Raw genomic sequence first — 7019 nt, forward strand, 5'->3', positions numbered from 1 at the left:
ACTTACATATAAATCAAAGATTGCTTCTGCTTATTGGTTCCTAGGTTGCTTATTTCTTCACTGCAGATTGAGATCCATTAGCTCAATAACCCTTCGGCACCAAACTCAAATTTTTACATGTCCTGTTGTTTTAAAAATAGCACAATCAAAATTTTAGCCATTTAGTGATTGCCTGCTTTGCATATCCCAAAAATCTTACTGACCTGCTGTTACGTATTGATAAGACCGGGCCTTGCAGAGATAAGACCCCAGGCTGATGCTACCTTCAGAGACTTCTCTCACCAGAGACTCCACGTAAGGCTCTCTCTAATCCCTTTCTCCCATGGAAGTTCCTTTGCCTTCCTCTCCCTCTGAGTGAGGAAGACTCTGAATGGTTTCATGCTGGGAGGGTCTTCCTCTCCAATGTAATCTTGTTCAACAGCTACCCTGTGTGTGACTGCCTCGCTTGGTCATCTTTTTCCTTGATCAGACCCACATCCTTCGAACTCCTCCAGAGACAAATTACAAATTTAGGGGAAAAATTATAAAATGCTGCTGATATAGAACTATAAAAAGAAAAATTGTGAAATACATCTAAAATACATTTATTGTTATCTGAGACTATTAAGGAATGAAATATGCGGAATATTACAAAGATTCAAAAGACACCAGTTTGGGATAGACAACTAAATATGTCTTAAACTTAAATAAATGGTTCCAGGACGCCTGGGTGGCTCGTTGCTAAGCGTCTGCCTTCGGCTCAGGTCATGATCCCAGGGTCCTGGGATAGAGCCGCGCATCGGGCTCCCTGCTTGGCGGGGAGCCTGCTTCTCCCTCTCCCACTGCCCCTGCTTGTGTTCCCTCTCTCGTTGTGTCTGTATCTGTCAAATAAATAAATAAAATCTTTAAATAAATAAATAAATGGTTCCTATTCAGTGGGAATGGACCATGATCTTGGTTCTGTCATTTACTAGTTGTACAAACCTGAGCAAGTTTTTTTTAAAATTTATTTCTGTGGACTTCTAGTTCTGTACCAATAAAATGGAGATAGTCATACTCATTGTGAAGTTATTGTAAATATTATTTGAGATAATAAGTGTAAGGCACTGGCACGTAACAGGTTTTCAGAATTTGTGAGCCCTCTGTCCTAAATAGGGTGGAAACTTGTTTCTTTTTTTCTTTAAAAGTGTTCAAAGTGTTATTACATATGTGATATATGTGATATATGTCAGTTATCTATACAAACAGGCAGTGTTTTCAGCAGTAATTTACTGAAGAAAAAGCTAATGTTTCAAAAGGTAGAGATGATCCAAATCACTCGCTTATGGAGAAGGTTATTCTTACTGTTCCTATTCTCGCCTTAAAAGTCTTTATGCAAACAGTCAAGTGAGTAGAAGAGCTTCCTTCCGGCTTTCACCCACACTCTGGTTTCATTTGGAAGACAATGTGGTCTAGTGGCTAAACAGAACAAAAACTTGGAGCCAGCTGATTCCAATGCAGTGTAGGGAAGGCTAGCTGCCAAGTCACCAACACTGAGACCCTTGACCTTGACCTCCCAAGGCCCAGTCAAACCCATGACAACAAAGTGAAATGGACTAGAGTCAGGTTTTCTTTTCCTGAGAATAAAGCATCTTTTAAAGGGGTCAAAGCAGCTTGAGAATTTAAAAAAAAGAAAAAGAATCTTTCCGCCACGTGAACTCTGAGTGCAGTAGCAAAAAAAAAAAAAAAAAAAAAGAATACAGATGTCATTGCTTCATACCAAAATCCAAATATCAGAATCAGGGAGATGGTACCATCCTTCCCCACATCCTTCATTGCTAGGTTTTTGGTTGAAGCTTCCATTATGCCAAGCAGAACTTTAAATTCTGACGTCTAAAGTGTTGGTTCAAAAAAGAGAAGGTAAGGGATTCCTTACACTCATGAAAGGACCCCCCACCCACTTCAATCCAAACTTTTACCATGTGTGGGAGAGAAGATAGTCTCTATTTTGCTTAGGACCTCACAGTGCATTTCTAAACATTTTTAAGATTTTTGCTTGAAAATGACCTAATCCAAGGCAAAGACCTGGAGAATAATTGCTTTGGGAAAAAGGAGAATGGAAGTTAGTCAGAAAATAGCCTGCATCCTGAAAGAGGTCTCAAGATGTCCAGCTTCTATATGATTTATCCTGCATTTTAGGCCTCAACATTTGGATCAGACTTTAAATCCATCAAGCTGTCAAAACATACACCTGCACATGCAAGATCCAGAAAAAAAACAAAAAACAAAAACAAACAAACAAACGAAAAAAAAAAAACCTCCCACAACACAGGCCCAAGGATCTAATGCCATCTAAAGGCAGCTGCGGGAAACTACAAAGAAAAAAAAAGAATAATATATTCCTGTATTGATTCTATGTAATACCTATTGAAGCCACTGAAACTTTTGTCCAAAAATCCAGTGTAAACAAAATAAAAATACAAATAACTAATCGGGAGGGAAAAAATGTGTCTGTCTGTGTCTCTGTATGTTCAGCATTATAATAAATTGAATAAATGTGATTAAAAGTACATAGGGAAAAGGTTTTTTTTTCTTTAATTCAATACTGCTCAGCCAAGATGTGGAAGCAACCCAAGTATCCAATGACAGATGAATGGATAAACAAAATATGGTATATACTTGCAATGGAATATTATTCTGTTTTAAAAAGAAGGAAATTCTGACACATGCTACAACATGGATGAACCTTGAAGACATTATGCTAGGTGAAATAAGCCAGTCACAAAAAGACAAATATTGTATTATCCCATTGGTATGAGTTACCTAGAGTAGAATGGTGGTTGTTAGGGGTTGAGGAGAGAGAAGAGAGGGACTTAGTGTTTGTATGTTTTAAGATTTTATTTATTTATTTATTTGAGACAGAGAGCGTGCGTGCTGGGTGGGGAGGGCTTGCACATGAGGGAGGGGAAGGGGCGGAGGCAGAGGGAGAAACAGGCTCCCCGCTGAGCAGGGAGTCTGAGGCTGGACTCGATTCCAAGACCCTGGGTTCATGACCTGAGCTGAAGGCAGACACCCAAGCATGCTGGGAGCTAGTGTTTAATGGGCAGAGTTTTAGTTTGGGAAGATGAAAAAGTTCTGGAAGTGGATGGTGGTGATGGTTGGGCAGAATGTAAATACATTCAATGCCACAGAACTATACACTTAAAAATGGTTAATATGGTAAAATTTGTGTCATGTATATTTTACCACAATAAAAAAATATTAGTGCTGGTATGAGAGGGCTGAGATGCATTAATACACTTTTGATGGAAGCATAAAATTGATGTACCATTTCTGGAAAATAATGTGACAATATGTAGCAAGAAATTCTTAAATGTTTATATCCTTTAATTTATTATGTTAGTTCTATGTCCAAGACTCCATCCAAAATATATATGAAACTCATATGCCAGGGATTCATTCAAAGAATGATATACAAGGATGATCATTAAAGCTATCAGACTGGGGAAAATTAGGAAACAGCCGACAAATCCTCTGACAAGGGGAGATAAATTATAGACAATCCATATAGATTGGTGTGTTGCAATTGAATCTTGTTTATGAAGAATACTCAATGACCTGCAGAATTAGATGGAAAAAGGGGGATTCTTGTTTGGTTTATTTTTGTTTGTGTATTTTACAAATGTTCTATTATAAGCATTTCTTACCACTAACTGGAAAAAAATGTATATATGTAAATAATTTGTGACTTGAGAGAGTTGAATTCATTCTCTATTGGAAATGCATTGGCATTGTGTTTAAGAATTTTTAAGGCTTTTGTTGAGATATAATTAGCCTCCTCATTTCACAGATAAAAATTATTAGAATATTCAAATGTATTAAAAATTCACATTATATCTACCACTATGAGAATCTACTGTGAGTGAAATTATAATAAGCATTTAACAGATTAAGTAAATTGTATCTAAAACCACCATTTCTGGGGTCCCTGGCTGGTTCAGTCAGTGGAACATGAGACTCTTGGTCTCAGGGTTGTGAGTTCACACCCCATATTGGGCATAGAGCCTGTTTTAATAAATAAATAAATTAATTAATTAATAAAACCATCTCTCTTAAGCTCCCATTAGGCTTCACGTGAACTTAAAAGCCATGATACGTTTAGATTAACAGAATGCTTATTCTGTTACAATAAATAAAATAAGCACTTGGCCCTATGTCAAAGATAATGTTTTTAAAATATTGATTGCTTTATTCAATTCAGTAAGTATTTACTAAGTCCTATCTGGGTATTAGAGATACAGCAGTGAATAAAACAGACAATCATCTCTGCCTTCTCAGAATTTACCATCTAGTGGGGAAGGGAGAAAACAAACAAAATAAGAAAGTAAAATATGGAGTATGTTAGATCGTGATAAGTGCTGTGGAGAAAAATACAACAAAAAAAGAGAATAGACAGTTTTGGAGGGGAGTAAGCTGGGTAATGAGGGGAGGTCACCTTTGGGGAGATATGAAGGAATTGAGGGAGTAAGCTACATATATTGATATCTGAGTAAAGGTGAAGGGCATTCCAGATACATGCAAAGGCCCTGTGGCAAGACAGTGCCTGTGTTTGAGGAAGAACAGCTAGGAAGCCAGTGTCTCTGGAACAGAACGAGTATGAGGGAAGAGAAGAGATCTGAGAGGCTGAGGGAGTAGGAGCTCATATATGGCCTCATTATAATAACTTTGCCCTTTGTTCTACAAAAATGCCCAGGAAGTCTGGAAACAAAAATAACTATTTCTGTTATTTTATTTTTTACAGGTTGAAGATGTCCTCAATAGTATTTTTTTTTTTTTTAATTTGTATTCATTTACCTGACAGACAGATGGAGAGCACAAGCAGGGGGAGTGGCAGAGGCAGAGGGAGAAGCAGGCTCCCTGATGAGCAGGGAGCCGGATGCAGAACTGGATCCCAGGACCCCGAGATCATGACCTGAGCTGAAGGCAGATGCTTAACCTACTGAGCCACCCAGGTGCCCCAACATTTATCTTATGTATCAGATTTTCTGGACACCAAAAATAAGATAAGAAGTCACTTGGAGGGGCAAGTCCCTTGGATGACATACCTCCATTCCATATGTCTTAACCTACAGGCTAGCCCTGAGATGTTCCCATGGTAAGGGCAAAGGAACCTGGCAGTGAGTAGAAATGTGCCTGCACTTTTTCAAGCCTCTGTTTGAAAGCATCCCATTGGTCAAATGAGTCACATGGCTCAGAAAGGCAGAAAGTCCCACCCCGAATGGGAGGTGCTGCCAAGCCACAAGGGCTGCCAAGCCACAAGGGCACGGCTACAGGGAGGGGTGAAGACATGAGGCCGGTAAGGAACAACACTACTGGTTGGGAGGGAGCTGCTGCTGGTGTCTCTTTTCTTTTTAAGATTTTTAAAAGTTTATTTATTGGAGAGAGAGAGAGAGAGAGAGTGAGCAGGAGAGAGAGAAGGAGCAGGGGGAGGGGCAGAGGGACAAGCAGACTCCCCCTTGAGCAGGGAGTCTGATGCGGGACTCCATCCCAGGAGGCTGGGATCATGACCTGAGCTGAAAGCAGACGCTTCACCAACTGAGCCCCCCAGGCGTCCTGGTGTCTCTCTTTTCTGAGCCAGATGAAAGTCTAGGGACTTGGGCTAGAGAATACCAGTATTTGCAATCCATATTTCTTATGGAAAGTGTGGTTCTCAAAGATGGGCAAAATTCCAAGAAGAAGGTCGATATTCTAGGTCTAGCAGCCAGGGGGAGGATGGCTAAACAGAATCCTCAGGAACAGGTCCTTATTAAAAGGGAGCTTTAGGAAGAGAATGAAAAGTAGGATGGAAACTTTAAAGAAGTTTTGTGAACCAGCATAAATGGCTACGTATTTAGCATCCTAATTCAAAGAAAAGATGTTTAAAATTGAGGCTGAAATTTCTGGCCTGAAGATCAAGTGATCATAGAACAAAAGCTCAGAACAAAACTACAGAGAGATGGAAACCATTAGGGAAACGATAAGAGATTTGAAGGATAGGTCCCAAAGACCCAACATATGAATAATAGTCATGCCACGGGGGGAATGAAAAGAAATAATAGAAAAAAGGGAAAAATTAAACATAGCAGAGGAACATTTTCTTGAGCTGAGGAAAGATATGCAGGCTAAAAGGGCTCACTGAATTCCAGATGGTTTTAATAAGAAATGATACCTATTCTGGTAAACTTCAACGAGATTAAGAAATCATAAAAGTTTCAGTCAGAAAAAAAAAATTTACTTACAAAGAAAGACATACTGCCATCTGACTTCAAATCTGTAATACGAGAAGCTAGAAATTAGTAGGATGACATCTATAGGTTACTATAAACAGAATTGAAACTGTAGGATACTTTACATAGATTAAAACAACAGCAGCAGCAGCAGAAAATGAATTGGCTAACTGGGAAAGAACGTTATAATCAGAGATTCAGAGAATATATCATGCCTGGATTCAATCTGAAAAAAATACTTGGGAAATCACTATAACCAAACAATATGTAAAGTCAGAACAGACGCCTCAATTTGGGTGTTGAGCAAACAAGGCAAAACAACAATGCAGCACATACGTAGAGCTGCATTCGTAGTAGAAGGCTCATGGAAACAGAAGTCTCAAGAGTACAGATCCTCCCATTGCCCACACATCCTGGGGGCAGCACAGAGACTCCTGGCCGAATTAATCTGTAGACAGGAACCCCAGCCCTTGGGCTATGGGGCTTTTAAGCTGCTTTTATGAGGTTAACAACAGCCCCTCCAGCACACCGCTAGGTGTGATCACAGCTGGGACACAATAGTAACGTGACAGGGGCAAGAACTTGGTTCTAGCTCTATCCTACCAGTTCAGAGGTGTCCCCTTATTCCCTGACATGAAATGGGGGGTGAAGTTCTTGCAGCTAGATGATGCCATGAGCTGTTACATGACTCAGGACCTTACCACTCACGGTTGGGGGAGCAGGATTCCCTTCCTTGCTACAGTCAGGATGGAGGAGCATTGGTCCATTGGGCCAACAACTGCCCTTGGCCAGTGC

This window comes from Eumetopias jubatus, unplaced genomic scaffold (genome assembly GCF_037043125.1).
Source record: "Eumetopias jubatus isolate StellerSeaLion01/CBP00866 unplaced genomic scaffold, mEumJub1_p1.0 scaffold_2, whole genome shotgun sequence".
In the NCBI taxonomy this organism is placed as follows: Eukaryota; Metazoa; Chordata; class Mammalia; order Carnivora; family Otariidae; genus Eumetopias; species Eumetopias jubatus.